This window comes from Bubalus kerabau, chromosome 2 (assembly GCF_029407905.1).
Source record: "Bubalus kerabau isolate K-KA32 ecotype Philippines breed swamp buffalo chromosome 2, PCC_UOA_SB_1v2, whole genome shotgun sequence".
In the NCBI taxonomy this organism is placed as follows: Eukaryota; Metazoa; Chordata; class Mammalia; order Artiodactyla; family Bovidae; genus Bubalus; species Bubalus kerabau.
Genome location: NC_073625.1, coordinates 106,105,039 through 106,122,688, shown reverse-complemented (window position 1 = coordinate 106,122,688; position 17,650 = coordinate 106,105,039). Strand labels below are relative to the sequence as shown.

Here is a 17,650-nt window from a genome sequence, read left to right as displayed (position 1 = left end):
AGTTTATTGGTACTATATGGTCACATAAGATTTTGTGTGTGTGTGTGTGTCCTGCATCTTTACTGAATTCATTTATCAGTTCTAATAGTTTTTTGTAGGAGTCTTTAGGGTTTTCTACATATAATATCAGGCTTCCTCAGTGGCTCAGCAGTAAAGAATCTGCCTGCAATGCAAGAACCGTAGGAGATGTGGGTTCAATCCCTGGGTTGGGAAGGTCTGGAGGAGGGCATGGCAACCCACTCTGGTATTCTTGCCTGGAGAATCCCATGGACAGAGGAGCTTGGTAGGCTACCGCTCATAAGAGCAAAAAGAGTCAGACATGACAAATGACTGAGCATGCACACACACACTGATATATCATTTGCAAATATGACAGTTTTCTTTCTACCTTTCCAGTTTTTTTCTTTTTGACTAATTGCTTTGGGTAGGACTTCCAATACTATATTGAATAAAAGTGATGAGAGTAGGCATTCTTCTTTTGTTACTCATCTTAAAGGAAGTTTCAGCTTTTCACCATTGGATATGATGTTAGCTATTAGTCTGCCATATATGATCATTATTATGCTGAGGAATGTTCCTTCCACACCTGCTGTGTTAGAATTGTTTTATCATAAATGGATGTTGAAATTTTTAAATGCTTTTTCTGCATCTATTGAGATTATCATATGATTTTTATTCTTAATTTTTTTAATGTGTTTCACATTGACTGATTTGTGGATATTGAATCATTCTTGAATCACTGGAATAAATTCCACTTGATCATTGTGTGCTGCTGCTGCTGCTAAGTCGCTTCAGTCGTGTTCGACTCTGTGCGACTCCGTAGATGGCAGCCCACCAGGCTCCTCTGTCCCTGGGATTCTCTAGGCAAGAACACTGGAGTGGGTCGCCATTTCCTTCTCCAATGCATGAAAGTGAAAAGGGAAAGTGAAGTCACTCAGTCATGTCCGACTCTTCATGACCCCATGGACTGTAGCCTACCAGGCTCCTCCATCCACGGGATTTTCCAGGCAAGAGTACTGGAGTGGGGTGCCATTGCCTTCTCCTTGATCATTGTGTATGATCTTTTTAATGTGTAGTTGAACTCTGCTACTATTTTGCTGTTGATTTTTGCATCTATGGTCTCAGGGATATTGGCCTATAATTTTCTTGCATCTTATTGTCTGATTTTGGTATCAGAATGCTGGCCTCATGAAATGAGTTTGAAAGAGTTTCTTCCTCTTCTATTCTTTTGAAGAGTTTGAGAAAAATTGGTATTCTACTTTGAATTTGAAAAAAATTTACTAGTAAATCCATTTGGTTCTGGAATTCTGTTTGTTGAGAGGTTTTTGATTACTAATTCAATCTCTTTAGCTATAATCAATCTGTTCAGATTTTGTATTCCGTCATGATTTAATCTTGGTAGGTTGTATGTTTCTATGAATTTATCCATTATTCTAGGTCGTCCAGTTCGTTGGCATATAATTGTTGATAGTAGTCTCTCATGATCTTTTGTATTTTTATGATAACAATTATAATATCTCCTCCTTAATTTCTGATTTTATTTATTTGAATCCTTTCTCTTCTTTTCTTAGTGTAGTGACAGATCTTAAAAGATCTGTCAATTTTATCTTTTCAAAGGACCTCCTCTTTGTTTCATTGACTCTTCTATTGTCTTTTTAGTCTCTAGTTCATTTACTTTTGTTCTAGTCTTTGTTATTTTCTTTCTTCTACTAACTTTGAGCTTTGCTTATTCTTCAGTACTTAAGCTTCATGGTAACTACAAACCTAGAACTTATAGCAAATACATGCACAGAAAGAGGGAGGAGTAAAAGCGTATTACTAAAGAAAGACTAGGCTTCCCAGGTGGTGCTACTGGTAAAGAACTTGCCTGTCAGTGAAGAAGATGTAAGAGATCGGGGTTTGATCCCTGGTTGGGAAGATCCCCTGGTGAAGGAAATGGCAGTCCACTCCAGTATTCTTGCCTGGAGAATCCTAAGGACAGAGGATCCTGGAGGGCTACAGCCCATAGGGTCATAAAGAATTGGATATGACTGAAATGACTTAGCATGCATGCAAAGAAAGATCATTGTTTTTGTTTTGTTTTTTTTTTTTAATCTTGTAATTACTGTTAATCATAGGATTTTGAAAAGAACATATGCCAAGTTTTGATACTGTCTTTCCTAAACTGATGTCATTATATGGATTTAGGTTGGAAAAGAGAACCACAGTAGAGCTTTAAATCAAAACTTCAGTCTTCTATAAAGGGTTTATAACTGCCCCAATATCCCTTTTGTTTGGACTCCATGAGAAAATTGCTGCTTGGTCCTAGAATCTCTCTGGAAATTTTCAATATGTATTCAGTTTCTTACTGATATAATAAATATTTATTTTAAAAAATAGGTAAAACAATTTTGATGTAGAGTTGCCTATTGAGTATTACCCTTTACCTCTTAATACCATTAGTATGGTTCTAAGTATCAAGCACAACTAGAACATGAGTTTTACTTAGTTACCAGCAACTAACTAAACAAGTATGCCCCAGAGCATAGAAATAATGCCATTATATCAGCCATGGTACAAATAGGCCTTAATGCAATAATGGATTCTCTATGATTTTATTGTGTAACATTTAAGAATTATTCAGAACTGAAAAACTTCAGTGAAAGTCAGGTACATGTTCTCACCTTGACACATTTGCAGACTTGGTTTCTAAGAATTGCAATTGGAATTAACCGATGTCCGAAGCACCTACGCATTCAATTCACCAAATGTGTCCTATCTTCTTGCGAATAGCAGCTCATTTCCTCTTAGGGTCTGATGAGGTTTGTTTTTTTTTTTTTGTCTTAGCAATAGAGTCATTGGCAGCAGTACACACAGGCTAATTGTTAGAATATAAGGCTTTGTTAGAAATGGAACATAGGCTTCTGGTAATGCTCTTAAATTCACACCAATTGGAAATTAAATATGATTTTTAACAAAATATATCTTAGAAGGCTTACACTAGAAGTGAAGTGGTTAAAAAAAAACTCTCCATGGGCATTTAGTTATTTTCTACCCAAAAAAGTAATTTTCCTTTTATCTATATTTTTACTAAGCCTTTTAGATGAAAGGGGAAAGTGACAGCACAGAATGACAGTGACCTAAAAGTATAAAATTATAGTTAGTGGAATTTGGGTAATCTTGAGGACAAATAAAAGCCAGGATATCTGTCAGTGAGCTAAATGGGAAATGTTATTTTCAAGATGCTGCAAATAAAATGCTAATTAAAATTCCCTAAAAAGTAACCCTTGTTCCTAAGAAATTATTTTGCTTCTGAAGAAATTAAGATTAAAAAGAGACAGAAACTGGTATTTATAATTTTTTCTTATATTTAGTTATTTTTAAAAAATGTTTTTATTAATTCTTAAATTTGAGTGAAAGGGAGATGGGATTAGATTAATTACCAGTTAAATATGCAGTTCCAGGTCTGTAGGCATCATTTTGAACCATGATGGGGAGAGCATAGAAAAAATTCTAGTGTGGAAATTATATTTCATGTGGTGAAACAAAAATTCAAGAAGTTTTCTGTTATAATAAGGTGAAAGTGGTTACCAAAGAAACAAAAGTTTCTTATCACTCTGCCTGAGGCAAATGTGGCATATTAAGATTAAAATGAATTCTCTTCTCCTGAATGCACAGAACTCTTATTAATGTCTTGGAAATTATGCACACACATAGGAAAAGAATAAGATTTTCTGGATACAAGTGAATAAGCATCCATTGGGGTATAGGGGCTATCTAATATCTATGGATACTTTATTGCTGAACTGACCCCAAATCAGTTTTTCTCTATTTTACCTTTTACTTGAGTCTGACTTGAAATTGAGTGACTTATTTTCATCTTGAAAGAGAACTTTCGTTTTGAGAGAGTTAGGTTCCCTGGTGGCCTGAAAGAGTTAACGCAGTTTCCAAGAGTGTCCAACTTACTTCCAGGGAGTAGTGCGTGCATGTGAGAGTCTGGCTCCAGAATATTTGTTCACATCCCAAAACCAATTTGGCACAACTTAAAATGTCTGCTAGGGAGAGGATTCAGAGTGTTGTTAGGCCACGCAATTAGTGCTTTATTTCATGAGCACCAAATCCACCCAATAGTGTTTTGTTTTAAAGAAGAGCTTGAAATTCACAATAACGGGTTTCATTTATCAGAGCCATATGGGACTCACCATCTTTGGATATATTTGTAAGGCTTTCACAAAGAAGACTCCTTAGGCATCTCAGATTTCACGGATTGGAGGGCAATCTGGATGAATATCTTTTTTGGAAATGATGAACTATCTTTTTCATATGTAGTCTCTAATTTCAGTAATCCTTGAGAAGCTCATAAACACAGGAAAGAGTTAAGTAAACTTCAGTTTACCGACTTTTATTGGAAAACAAAGACCATAATTCTTAGATCTGGTTCAAATGTCAAATGTACTTTTGATGTTGAAATTTGACCATCTAGTCTTTGCAGTTTGTGATGTAGCATTTTTGAAAGGGAAGATGTGTTCTAAGTCTCAATCTATTTCTGCACTTTTTTGCAAGTTGTTCTGTCATGGTCATATATCAATGGATCTTTGGGAAACTGGCTGCATAAGAGCAGACTGAAAATGGAATATTGTGGTTCTTTTTAAGTTTAATCAAGATTATTTCTTTGCTGCTTCCTCCTTTTCCAAACTTCTCTGATCATTAGGGATATATCTTAATACAATACATTCTTTAAAATGTCAATGTCAATTGATTTTTTGAATAAATCTCATAATTTTTCACTGATCTATAAACTTAGAGGTTTAAAAACAAAATAAAATCAGTCTCCATTTGGCACTGGGTGCTAATACTTTAATTTTTGGTTCCCAGATTCTGTTACGCTATTAATGACCTATAAACAAACACTTAAGTGTTTACTAAAACTAATATATTTTTTAAACATAGCATTCTATTGTGTTATGACAGACAACGACTGATTTTTCAGGTTTTCAGATCTAGATTTTCTCAGTTCTATAGGCTTTCTTATAAAGGGCACCTTTAATTTTAGTTGATAAATCTGGTAAAGCAGAATACTTGCAAGTCATAAATAGTACTGTAACAAGCTACTGACCTATACAAAGTCTATGAGTTTTATTCTGAATTGTTATGGTAAGTTGGCAATTAATTGACATAACTCTTTCTCAGTTTTAGATACCATTTTACTATATTTGGCCTTATTTTATTATCTTCTAGTTTATTTAAAAAAAACTCTTAACACTCCTTTTGCTTATGATATTATATTAGCTTGTTTTAGATTTCCCAGAGAATGTCTACTAATTTTTTTTTCAGTTGTGAGCATGTTGTTTAACACTGAATTAAAATAAAATTCAGTATATTGTTTGCTTTCTTTTAAACTTCATATTGATATCAGTCATATATTTTAAATATCTCATGAAGATTAAAAAATCTTGCTTCCTGTTATTTCTACTCCCATATGCATTATATCCTACACAGAAAAAGCACTAAGACCTTTGTTACATAGCACACCTATAGGGTGCACACTTGCGTTGCTGTGTGTAATTGACTGCCGTGCTTTAGGCCGATGAGGCCACTGAACAACAGGTTAAACATTGTAAATACAGAATGAGCTATATTTGCTTAAATCATCTTGAACATTAATTGTACTGTATTGTTGAATGTCTCAAATATATTTGATTATATTTTATTCTTAGTCAAATATTCTAAAATTATTTAATGAGTATATTCTTAGAATTATTTCCTTTTTTTATAAACCTAGGTACTGTGACCCAGAGGTTTTTTTTTTTTTTTTTCACTGAGAAAGTCATTATGGAACTAAACATGAGTATTTTTGGCCATTGCCTAGTGTTTTCCATAGGAATTTTGAAATATTTTCTTTGGGAAAATGATATAGCATTGGGATAGTGGTCACTGGCAACAAAGAAATTAAAGATGGCAGAAAGACTCAAGATAGAATGTGTGGATAACATTCTATCCAACAGTATTACATAGGTTTTTACATTTAGCATAAACTGTAGGCCATGAAGGGAAGATAGATACATGGATCAAACAAAAAAATGTGGATGTAATGGTCAGTGGTTTATTCTTTATGAATATTCCTACTAAAAGACACATGATGAGGGAAAGAAGGACCTAAGTTGATGGAGTGTGTGCGTGAATGGTAAAATACATTGGATATTGAGAGTGTGAAGAAAAGAGATACAGATTATATGTGGTTTTATGGCTTTAACTACCTAGTGTTGTACATTTACATAGAGTTTCTGTTGTAAAAACTGAGGGGCTCCTATATATAATTGTCTTGGTATAAATAGAATATATAAATCATTTAGGTCGACTTGGAATTTTATTATTTGTGAAGATAGACCTGTTTGATTTTGACATCTGGTGTGCTATTATTCTTACTTTGCAGTCAGAGTAAAGATTATATATATAGTTTTTCTCAAATTATAATGTGAATATGATTATACAAAGCAAGTGTGTGTATGTGCATGTGTGTGTACATGTGTAAAAAAGGACACTTTCATTTCTATGCCTTTGTCTTTTTCTATCTCTCCTGAGTCTGCTGCTTTTTGCTTGCCAGTTTTTCTTTGTCTCTATCATTTTTATCATTGAACCCATCTGCGTAGAAAATAGAATGCTTAGTTTTTAAAATGTTAATGATTTATTTTTTGTTATTTTGTTCTCTCAACTTGTTTTCACCTCAAGAGTTAAGGAGCAAGTATAAGTCGTTTTCGTTCTCACATTCAAGAGGTGTTTCTGCTTTCTTTCCCGTCCGTTTGTCCATATGTTTGCTGGTCTCTGATAGGCTGTGCAGCGAGACAGCAGTTTACTATCTGTGTGTGTGTGAAATTAGCTAATTGGTGTTAGCAGAAATATTTTCACATGTTTTATAAGCAAAGTGCAGCAAGGTATATAAATGTAGATATGATCCAGACACGCGCACACTCACGACTGTCACTGCTCATGCATAGGCGCTCAGAAGTAATTAATGTTAATAAGATTTTAATGTGCTTGTGAGATCATAATGAGGAGAAATGAATGCTCTGATTAGGAAAAGGTAACTGTGTGTGTGTTTTGGCTTAGAACAAGATTTCAATTTTTATAAACCGCAATTTTAGAACTTGTTTGTGATTGCATCAATTGGTTTTTATTTTCAAATTAGAGGTCTGTTTAGCCATTTGAATGATTAACCAAATAAATGGGTAAAACCCTGATCATAAGGAACAGCGCAGGTTTTCATTTGCAAGGCAATGTTAGTGTACAGCAAGGCTCTGATCATATCTTTTGCCAATGGACCATTTTTATGTTGTTTTTTAAAAAGCTTTTTCTCCGAAGCTACTTGTGGAAATAGTTCTAATTTTTATAAATGTAGATGTTATCTATATGTTCTGGAGATACTAATCAGACACTGTAATTACTGTGTCTGAAATACATTCCAATCAGTAAATAATGGTATGCTCAGTGTCCAAAGAATCCATATCATGCCTCTTGAAATGTTGGGAAAAATGTACAACAATCTAGATTTTTCTTCCTAAACATATTCTTTACAAATTTTAGAGGTTTGGCAACTTTTAAGGGTGAAGTAAATATCTCAGAGTAAGCAAAGATGCTGTCTTTTCATGGACTCAGAGGCTGTGCAGTCAGCAGCTACACAATTGACAGGCTTGAATCCAGCCAGATCCTTCTCCAGAACAAGTTGTTTTTTTTGTTTTTTTTTTTTTTTTTAAATATCATTTACAGAGTTTTGGTATACATTTGCATTATTATTTTAAATTATAGGATAAATCTAAATATCTACCTTGCCCCAGGGCACATAGAAATCACTTGCGTATTTTTTACTATAATAGTGGATTAAGATATTCAGGAATTGGAATCCCTTTAAAAGTAAGTATAATACTGAAGGGGCTTCCCCCCATGACTCAGCAGTAAAGAATCCGCCTGCAATGCAGTAGCTGTAGGAGATGCCAGTTCCATCCCTGGGTTGGTAAGATAGCCTGGAGGAGGATGTGACCACCCACTCCAGTATTCTTGCCTAGAGAATCCCATGGACAGAGGAGCCTGGTGGGCTGCAGTCCAGAGGGACACAAAGAGTCAGACACAACTGAAGCAACCTAGCACGCTTGCATAATACTGAAATACAAGAGGTCTTGGATTATATGGGGCTATGGAGTAGTATAGTTTAATTCCAACAAATTCTGTGGTTATGGCTTAGATTCTTTTAGGTTTTGGTTATATTCCTACAGTCTTTGAGCTGTAGTTTAAAAATGGTGGTGAAGAAAGAGAAGGTATTAGAGTTAGTTCTAATGAATAATTCTGCAGTTTCTGTGATTTCCCAGAGGTGTGTTGGTTTTAGCTTTTCGTAGAATCCATGACAGTGATGATTATTGGCTAAAAGAGGCATTTGCCTTTAATATTGTTTAACTGACTGTGAAGTCTTATGTCATTGTGGCATCATTTGGAAAAATTTTTTCCACTTGAAGTTTGTAAAGAAATTCATATATATTTTCTTCCAGTGCTTGCTTTTTCTATTGTAATTTTTTTCCTATGCTGCTATACATAATTTTAGGTTTTCTACTCTATGTTGGGCTATCTATTCATATGCCATTATTGCTTTTTTAATTATAAAAAACTTAGATCATGTTTTAATATATAAAGTATTAGCCTCCCACCTCACCCCCACCATTGCTCTTTTTGTCCGGGGTTTTTATGACTTTTCTTGCTTAGTTGTTTTTCTAAATGAACTTTATAATAAACTAGCAGACTTCAAGGGGAAAATAAAACTGATGTAACCCTATTGGAATTATGATAAGTTCATGAATCAACATAGGGACAATTAATATCTCTATGAAGTTGAATCTCCATGTTTAAGAATCTGCTTTCCCCCTCCACTTATTAAATAACTTCTGTGTCTATCAAAAGTGTTATACAGTTTTCCTTATAAAGGTTTTAAATGTTTGCTACTAAGGTTTGGTGTTCTATTCATTTGTTTATTTAATTGCTTGCTTTTTTTTTTGGCTTCCCTAGTGGCTCAGATGGTAAAGAATCTGCCTGCAGTGCAGGAGACCTGGGTTCAATCCCCTGGAGAAGGGAATGGCAACCCACTCTAGTATTCTTGCCTGGAAAATTCCATGGACTGTGGAGCCTGGCAGGCTACAGTCCATGGGATTGCAAAGAGTCAGATATGACTCAGCAATGAACACTTTATTTTTTTACATCCTTCCTATCCTAAACAGTTTTCATAATATTTTTTGTTTGTTTGTTTGTTTCTGTATAGAAAGGCTATTTATTTTGTGTGTTAATTTTGCAAACTCCCACTTTACAAAATTCTCTTCATTTTTGTCGTAGCCTGAGGTGGGTTTGAGCTCCCGTCTAGCACACTGCTTAGTAACTGTGAGACCATGGGCAAGTTATTCTGAGCCATTTTACTCACCTATAAACTGCAGATAAGAAAACCAAACTCCCACAGTGATGGAGACTAAATGAGATCATATTGTAAAGCCCAACACATAATAGGGACTCAATTACTGATATCCATTGTTAATGTAATATGATGTGATATGACAGTCTTCCCTGGTAGCTCAGTGATAAAGAATCTCCTGCAATGCAGGAGATGTGGATTCGATCCCTGGGTCAGGAAAATCCCCTGGAGAAGGAAATGACAACCCACTCCAGTATTATTGCCTGGGAGATCCATAGACAGAGGAGCCTGGCAGGAAACAGTCCATGGGGTCACAAAAGAGTCAAACACAACTTAGCAACTAACAACAACAACCATTATGTTCTACCATAAGAAATTGACAACTTTATATTTTTTTAGTAAACAATGTTAGTAGACACTAACTTGTGAATGAGCTTGTGTGGAGTAGATATTGAACATAAACGAACTCATGATGGCATTAACGTATGTAGAATAATAGTGCTTGCCAGTCTGTTATATAACACTTGTGAAATTGATGGAAAAACAGTAATTGATAAAAACGTAGTCCCATGATTTTTAAGCTTCTACTTTAATAAAATGGTTGTGAACTTTGTGAATACACTCTTTTAAGGCATCTGACACTGTTGTTAAAAAAATGAGAATATCAGAATTTCAAGATCATTATATTCCCACCTCATGGTTGTTCTGAGGGTTAAGTGAGATAATGCATTGAAATTATAGTACCATTATTAATAACAATAATGGAAGTGCCTAGCTCATGGTAAGGGTTTGAAAATGGTAGTTGATTTTTTTGGTTACTATTTTATTATTACCTTTGCCAGTTCTCTACTCCCACATGTATTTCCCACCTCTATATATTCTTTTTCTTACTAGTAGTGTTGTTCTATGCTTAGAATAAATATATGAAATATGTCTTACAATGGTCATTAACATAAACATAAAAGAATATATCTATAATTTGTCAACATTGAAATTAGCTAAGAGTGAAGTAAGACTCCATCACTGGAGCATAAAAGAACTTTAATTGCTGTGGATAAAATTTCTGAGGAGTTGCAAGGATAAAGAATAATTTCTCTCGAAGAATCATAGATATCTTTTGTCATAGTTTAGAGATGGCCAGAGTTCTTATTTAGCACTCAGTATCATTACTCCTCCACAGCCTCAGAATTCTCCTTTGTTCATTCATACATATGGAAAACAACAGAATCCCGGGTGGTATAAGATATACAAACAGCAAGATTACCTAGATGAACTGTTCCTATTCAAGAAGTCTAGTAGGTTAGTCAGACAGGAAACAATTAGCTTATATGCACAGACTTTGAGGGTAGATTATTAGGTTTGAATTCCTGCTCTGAAGCTTAGTTCAGTTCAGTTCAGTTCAGTCACTCAGTCGTGTCTGACGCTTTGCAATCCCAAGGACTGCAGCACGCCAGGCCTCCCTGTCCATCACCAACTCCTGGAGTTTACTCAGACTCATATCCATTGAGTCGGTGATGCCATCCAACCATCTCATCCTCTGTTGTCCCCTTCTCCTCCTGCCCTCAATCTTTCCCAGCATCAGGGTCTTTTCAAATGAGTAAGTTCTTCCCATCAGGTGGCCAAAGTATTGGAGTTCCAGATTCAGCATCAGTCCTTCCAATGAATATTCAGGACTGATTTCCTTTAGGATGGACTGGTTGGATCTCCTTGCAGTCCAAGGGACTCTCAAGAGTCTTCTCCAACACCACAGTTCACAAGCATCAATTCTTCAGCACTCACCTTTGTTTATAGTCCAACTCTCACATCCATACATGACTACTGGAAAAACCATGGCTTTGACTAGATGGACCTTTGTTGGCAAGGTAATGTCTCTGCTTTTTAATATGCTGTCTAGATTGGTAATAGCTTTTCTTCCAAGGAGCAAGCATCTTTTAATTTCATGGCTGCAGTCACCATCTGCAGTAATTTTGGAGCCCCCAAAAATAAAGCCTGTCACTGTTTCTACTGTTTCCCCATCTATTTGCCATGAAGTGATGAGACCAGTTGCTAAGATCTTAGTTTTCTGAATGTTGAGCTTTAAGCCAAATTTTCACTCTCCTCTTTCACTTTCCTCAAGAGGCTCTTTAGTTCTTCTTCACTTTCTGCCATAAGGGTGGTGTTATCTGCATAGCTGAGGTTTTTGATATTTCTCCCAGCAATCTTGATTTCAGCTTGTGCTTCCTCCTGCCCAGCATTTCTCATGATGTACTCTGCATATAAGTTAAATAAGCAGGGTGACAATATACAGCTTTGATGTACTCCTTTTCCTATTTGGAACTAGTATGTTCTTTTTTGTTTTGTTTTGTTTTGTTTTGTTTTAAACCGCTGCCGCCCTCCCTGGAACTAGTATGTTCTTCCATGTCCAGCTCTACCTGTTGCTTCCTGACCTGAATACAGATTTCTCAAGAGGCTGGTCAGGTGGTCTGATATTCCTATCTTTTGAAGAATTTTCCAGAGTTGTTGTGGTCCACCGAGTCAAAGGCTTTGTCATAGTCAACAAAGCAAATGTTTTTCTGGAACTCGATTGCTTTTTCGATGATCCAGCAGATGTTGGCAATTTGATCTCTGGTTCCTCTGCCTTTTCTAAATCCAGCTTGAGCATCTGGAAGTTCACATTTCACATATTGTTGAAGCCTGGCTTGGAGAATTTTGAGCATTACTTTACTAGAGTGAGATGAGTGCAGTTGTGTGGTATTTTGAGCATTCTTTGGCATTGCCTTTCTTTGGGATTGCAATGAAAACTGACCTTTTCCAGTCCTGTGGCCACTGCTGAGTTTTCCAAATTTGCTGGCATATTGAGTGCAGCACTTTCACAGCATCATCTTTTAGGATTTGAAATAGTGCATAACTTTAAGTGAGTTATTTAGCCTATCTGTGTTTCAGTTTCCTTATATACAAAATGAAGCTGAAAATAGAACCTACTGTATAGGACTGTCCCGAGGATTAAGTGATGGGGTTCATGTGCATCGTATAGAGCAATGATATAGTAAGCTCTGAGTAAACATTTCTTTACCAGGTGAGCCACAAGGGAAGCCAAGAATACTGGAATTGGTAGCCTATCCATTCTCCAGTGGATCTTCCCAACCCAAGAATCAAACCCGGGTCTTCTGCGTTGTAGGCAGATTCTTTATCAACTGAGTTATCAGGGAAGCCCTGATAAACATTGGTTAGCACTAATATAATACAGTAAGCTCTCAGTAAACGGATTCTTTACCAGCTGAGCCACAAGGGAAGCCCAAGAATACTGTGGTGGGTAGCCTATCCCTTCTCCAGTGGATCTTCCTGACCCAGGAATCCAGCTGGGGTCTCCTGCGTTGCAGGTGGATTCTTTATCAACTGAGCTATCAGGAAAGCCCTGATAAACATTGGCTTAAACTAATATAATTATTAGATAAAGCAGAATAAAATTAATGTTGCAAAACAATAAAAATGAAGTATTAATGAACAAAAAAATACAGTATTATAAAGGATGGTAATACTGATTTTTTTCTTTCTATGGCTGGGGGCAATGGAATTAGGGAAGTTTTCTTGGATGAAGTGATGTTTATACTGAAACCTTGAAACATAATTTCTGTAGGGCGAGAGAATATGGAGGGGTAGGAGTGAGCTGATTTCTAGCCTAGGTGGACAGTCTAAGCAATGATTTAAAGGTGGTAGAGAAGTAAAAGTAAAAACTTCTTGGACTTTGGAATCAGAAAGACTGCTATCTGAAGCCCAAATTTACTCCTTATTAGCAGTGTAGCCCTGGGCAACACAGGGTCTATTTGATTTCTTCCCCTCTGAGATGTGATCTGGTAACTCTGTCTAGACAGTAAGTTATAGTGATTATGGGGCTGACCTTGTCATGTGCTGCCTGTTGTCCAATGTCTATAAAGTATTTTGTCCAATTTTTAGTTGTTTAATGCAGGAGGTTAACTCCTGTGTTGCTTCCATCATTTTCTGAAGCAGAGGACTAAGATATTACTTTCACTTTTCTCCTCATTGAGTTTGGGCGTTATCTAATTTTGTTAGCGCCCTATTGTTAGTTACCTTTGTTGTACTCACTTCATTGCATTACAATATTTAGTTCACTTATCTGCCTTTTCATCGCTCTGGCTTCTTTGAAAATGGGGACTGTGTCTGGTTCACGTTTATTCCTACTACCAGCCTGCTGCTATGGAGTCTGGAACATAGCAAGCTGTTACTGAATATCTTTTACATTCAGTATAATTACCATGAGTTGTAGTTTAATGCTATACTGTGAAAGACTGAATGTTATGCTAGAGTTTGGACTTTATTTGGTAAACCACCCAAGGTTTTTAAGGAGGTAAGGGAAATTCCTTGAGCCTTTATTTTTATGGAAGGTAATTCTGGAAGCATAAAGATGGATGGCAGAGATTAGAGGATGAAAATACTTAGATTACTTAGGATTCTAGATAGTACAGTGGGAGTAGAAAGAACATTGACAGGATCTGGGGATTGTTTGAATGGGTGCTGCTAAAAGGGGTGGTGGAAAAGTGATGACCCAGGTTTTCAAAATGGTTGATCAAATCCTTTAGAATTAAATTTTATGTTCTTCTGTCTTTGATACCTAAATTAAGGATTTTAGTATAAAAATTTGAGAGCAAAAATTCACAATGCAAAGAAGTAATTAATGGTAGGGATTTAAATTATTTTTTTACTAGAATAAAGCTTGAATTTGAAATTTTTATAATTCTTAAGGGAAATCAATTGTGGGTCTTATTTTATTATGTAGAAATTTTTCATTGTACTTTAAATATCATTGTCTCTCTTTACATACATTTTCCCTCATTATAATCTCTTTTCATTGGTTACTATATCTATGTGTGTATATATTTCTCTTTCCTCGTTAGTTTTTAGGTTTTTCTGAAAGATTGCTTCTTTTAGTCTTTAGAGTATGTTGGTGTTGGACTCAGAAATTCATTTTGTACAGTTGTGTGGGATAGTATCTGTAGAAGAACTGAGTGTAAGAATTAATTTTTCTCAAAAATATTTCAAAGTTTCTTTTGTAGTATCAGTTTTCAGCCAAATTGTCTTCTCTTTTTGAGAGAAGTTAGAAGAGCTACTGAGAGAGTTGAAGCTGTGGTAGAAGTGGGGGAACAAGAAACATTAAAACAATTATGGAAACCCTCCAATGCCAAACATTTAGGTATTAAATATAATCATAGCTATTTGAAAAGTTAAAACACTTACAACAAGAACTTGTTTACAGTGGTCTGAAGGACATTAATTAGAACTAATGGATTGAAAATGTGGAAAGAAAATTTTCTCCCAGAGACTTCTATTCATTCAATCCTGTAAGGAAGTAATGCTTCTAATAAAAATGTGATCTAACCTGAAAAGAATGATACAATGCTTGAATCAACAATAGCATCCTGACAAGGTAGGGGAATATTTTTAATTTTGCATTCCATTTCTCGTTTTAGTTTCTTCTGTAAACTATGTGTTACTCCTGTTATAGAGAAAGACACACACAGTGACTACCATTTATTGAGTCACTCTTTGTGCTGGTAACTGAACTATGAGGTAAATATTATCTCCCTCATAAGGCAGATATTATTTACATATTATCAGTGAAGAATCTAAGGCTAAATTAGATTAAATAACTTCCATAAAGCTACATATCTAGTTATAGCAAGTTATTTGGAATCAGTGGTATAATAGGTAAAAAGAGATTGTTAAATCTAATGTGTATTCTGTCATGTGCAGTGAAAGGAGTTTTTACCTTTCATCCAGTAGATAGAGGAAGATGATCTGTTTTGGAATAGGAGTTGAAAAGGGCTAAGGGACGCGGGCAAGTGTTTGTGTTTCTGACTGGTTGGAGTGAGTGTATCCGTGAATGCTGATGCCTCCCTGTGGCATGTCTCTACAAAATTCTAGGTGCTGCTTTCGGCACTACTTTGTACAGTGATGTCCAGGGCAACTCAAAACTGCATTATGCCTTGCTGAGGCCAGTTGAGGAGCCAGGAGCAATGGTGACTGCAGGGAAGTTGTTTTTTTTTTTTTTTTTTTTTTTTTTTTTAATAAGTGTTAACTTATGTTTGGAACATCTTTTGTGGGGCGGACTTACTCCGTGAAACTATTCCAGGCCATTAGAGCACCTTGGACACAACACCATGCATTGAAAGTCAAATTGGTTTCAACTCTGATCTAGTCTCAGAGTCGATGGTCCTAATCAGTGTTTTATTGTGTATAATAAGCATATTATTTAGTTACTTGCATCAGTTTCTGAAAAACTCAACACTTATCCCTAGATACAGTTTTAAACGCCCAAGTGATTTTGAGTACCAGCCCTGAGGACAAAAAAAAATCAATTATATAAAATGATCTCTTGCTTTAAATGGGGAACCCCAAGAACATATAATCAATTAGAATTTATCAGTTTCTTTTAATGGCAAGAATATTCACACCTGGGTGAATTTTAGTGATTAAAAAACCCAGTCTCTTCTAAGTTCCGCTGTAAAGAAGTCTAGTTATTTGCTTTAGTTTCAAAAGAATAATTCCCTAAGTATTTCAAAATGTCCAACTGCCTGCCCCAGCTATTCTCTTTAGAAGCTTCTTTCTCATCCTCATGGCACATCCCTCTGCCATGCATGACCAGCTGCAAGCTAAACCCTGTGGAATAAGAATTCTTTCATCCCTTTGTGTGATGTGTTTCATTTTCAGAGTTTGGATGATCCTCTTCGGCAGCAGAGGCAGGCATTGTTAGTTTCAATAGGCGGCCTGGATGCGCAAGAACAGTCATCATAGAGACAGGCTCTCAGGGTCTGTCCCTTCGTGCCATGGTGCTGTGTTAGATCACTTTCCCCTGCTGGATTAATGGCCAGAGAAAAAGGAAGACAAACTGTACCCAAATCAATCCAATTAAAGTACTTGAACTTTACTGATGTGCATCCTATTGTTTTCTCAACTTCCTAACCTATGGCTAATTTCTCCAGCCAGTAGAAAGGAATCACATAAATAAGAGAATTATCTCAAATTTGCAATTTTCTTTAGTTTGAAAAGGCTTCAACATTTTGTTCTATAAGATGAAATAAAAATATGTGTTTTATATAGCTGAACTTTTTGAGGGTTTGATCTTTCTGTCTCTCCTCATATTTTCACCAAAATTACTGCCAGAACTTATTATATGAAACTGCTCAGCCTTTAACATTTTATCTCTGTTCACAGTCTCTACTGCAGCATTAGTTCATTCTGGGCATTTTGGCTTTCTTGAATCTCCAATTGATTCTCACTCTCATGACTGGTGATATCCTTTCCAGGTTAATCGAGTATTCTCTACTTGTGCTCTGTCATCCATGCCACTCTAAGGAGGAAGGTAATTTGGGCTTTGGGCTCTCAGCCCCATCATTTGTGAAATGACCTCCCTGACTCTATGTTCAAAGTACAAGGTAGGATTTCTAGTAACAGTATATTATATATGTATGATGACTGATAGTTTGTAAAGTGTTTTCATATATTTTATTTTATGTAATTCTGACCATAGTTCTTGAGATGGAGAGAGAAAATATTGTCGTCTCCTTTTTTAAATAAGGAAAGTATAATTCAGGGAGGGGAAGTGAATTATTCCACATCAAATAAGTAGTAACAGGTTGAACCTGAACTTTAAATTTAGAGCTTTTACCACATAAGGTGATGGTTTCCTCTGGTAGGGACTTTCTTTCTTAAAGTCTGAGTTTCTTCATTTATTAAGTACATGTTTTTATGTGTATGAGTGTATATGTACATACTCACATACGTAAAGTAGGGAACAGGCTTTGTTATACTTTATTGAGCTTAGGATAGAATTTTATGACTTTAGTTTTTATCAGTGAAGTAGTCTCCCCGTATTTCTATTTAAGAAACATAAGAAGGAATGTATTAACTTCCTAGTATAGTGTGTTACTGTAAACCCCCTATAAAATATGATTATATTTTTCAGTTGTAAATCCATTGTGCCAGAATCCTAATATACTTATTAAATAATATTCTTTGTGATTAGGGAAGGTATGAATATAGTAGAAGCCCTCCTGGCCAATCCCTACTTTAGGCTGATAGGAAACTCTGAAATATGGTGTATTTCTGTCTCCCTGTTTACTTGCTGTTATGCTTTCTTAGAGTCATTTGTGTTTGTTTTTAAATTTGTTTATGCCAATTGAATGTGCAATTGTAATTTAATTATGCAAACTGGTGAAATATGAGTAAAAAAAG

At 35.6% G+C, this 17,650-nt stretch overlaps 1 protein-coding gene across 23 annotated transcripts in view; it reads left to right on the top strand.

Moving 5' to 3' along the window:
- The window catches only part of ZBTB20 (zinc finger and BTB domain containing 20), an 869,429-nt gene that overhangs the window by 66,048 nt on the left and 785,731 nt on the right, over positions 1–17,650 (top strand). For 5 of the 23 annotated variants that reach the window (XM_055568256.1, XM_055568236.1, XM_055568251.1 and 2 more), the window contains exon 2: positions 16,723–16,851. The exons of 16 other annotated variants lie outside the window; for them this stretch is intronic. The gene's annotated coding sequence lies outside the window, so the exon portion shown is untranslated. The remainder of the gene's footprint in view (positions 1–16,722; positions 16,852–17,650) is intronic. 2 more of the 23 variants (XM_055568249.1, XM_055568254.1) reach the window with 1 other exon arrangement.